The sequence below is a fragment of the Austrofundulus limnaeus genome, unplaced genomic scaffold, assembly GCF_001266775.1.
Source record: "Austrofundulus limnaeus strain Quisiro unplaced genomic scaffold, Austrofundulus_limnaeus-1.0 Scaffold1538, whole genome shotgun sequence".
In the NCBI taxonomy this organism is placed as follows: Eukaryota; Metazoa; Chordata; class Actinopteri; order Cyprinodontiformes; family Rivulidae; genus Austrofundulus; species Austrofundulus limnaeus.
This window is the reverse complement of record NW_013953940.1, coordinates 10,365-11,866: the sequence shown is the minus strand read 5'-3', so window position 1 is coordinate 11,866 and position 1,502 is coordinate 10,365.

Sequence of the window (1,502 nt, the reverse complement as noted above, 5' to 3'; positions counted from 1 at the left end):
GTGTGTGTGTGTGTGTGTGTGTGTGTGTGTGTGTGTGTGTGTGAGTGTGTGCGGACGAGGGGAGCCTCTGAACCAGCTGCCGACAGTTAAAGCTACGGAAAGGAGACCATGTTCCCGTTCCCTCCTTCTCGTTGACCCCGCCTCCCTCTCTGCCACAGCTCGCTCGTTCCCACGCCTCCTACTTTATTGATCCATGTTGGATTACACAGGAGCACACTGAACCCCACGTTGGTAGCGGCAATACTCCTGCCTGACCTTTAAACACGGTTTGGCGTCAGATTGGTCCAAACAGTAGCTGACCAGACCTAAAGTACCTGACAGGAATCCTAAGGAGTTCAGAGCTTTGAGGAACTTTGAAGTGTCTCTGCAGAGTAGACCCCCATGGAGCAGATCTTAGGTTTGATAAGGAGTCCAGTCTATAAACACTTTTACCCCCTGCCTTCATTGTTCCTGCTTTTTTATAAACAGCCCAATCATTGATCTTTTTAAGGTGTTACTTTGTTTTGGAAGTCTTACACATCGTCTGACCTGAGTGTGTGTATCAGTGCTAAAATACCAAATGACATACCCCTTGTTGGTACTGTGGACTTTGTGTACTATTGATGTTTTTTTTTTCTTTCTTTTTGCATGTTAATTAGGGAAAGGAAGCATTTTTTAAACTGTTTTTTACTGTGAGGTGGATAACATGGATGTATGGCTGAAAGGAGTCATTTATGTCTCTTTCTATCATGTTTCAGTGCGTCCTTAGCATTAGCAATACCTTGTGCCTTTATGTCTATGATGTGTGTGTGTGTGCTTGTGTGTGTGTGTGCGCGCGCGCAACCTCTGAAAGTACAACCCCAGTTCTGGAGAAGATAATATTAACAGAATATAATGATTTTTAAATCTAATAAACCCATATTTTATTCACAGTGACAGACAGTAAACATATCATGTTTAAACTGGAAAATTGGATCGTTTTTAGTAAATAAAGTAATTTTGAGTTTGATTGCAGCAGCACAGCTCAGATAGTTGTCGGGGTCATGTTTACCACTGGGTAGGGCTGTGCATTGGCAAGAATTTGGCGATACGATACATATGACAGAGGGGTCACGATACGATATATCCCGATATATTTCGTTACTGTAAACAAGGCGATATATTGCAATATTTTTGGTCCAAAAATTCTATTAAAGAAAAACCTCTTACTGTGAAAAAAATGAAAAACCAAAATTCATTGTCAGAAAATTCTAATATTACAGACATACTTTTGATACATTTAGCTGTGTTCTGCTTTGTATGTGTTTTATTTTATTTGTTTCATATTACATCCATGTTTTCAATTATTAGACTAAATTTGCCAATAAATAGTTAGAAAATATGTTTTTTGCAGCTTTTAGTTTTCAATATTAATTTACAATATGGTCACCCAACACTTAACAATAGTCTTTATGTTGTCATAAAGTTCAGTGAACAGATGATATGAAGCTGCTGCACAGAGTTTCTGGGATCAGCTGACCTGC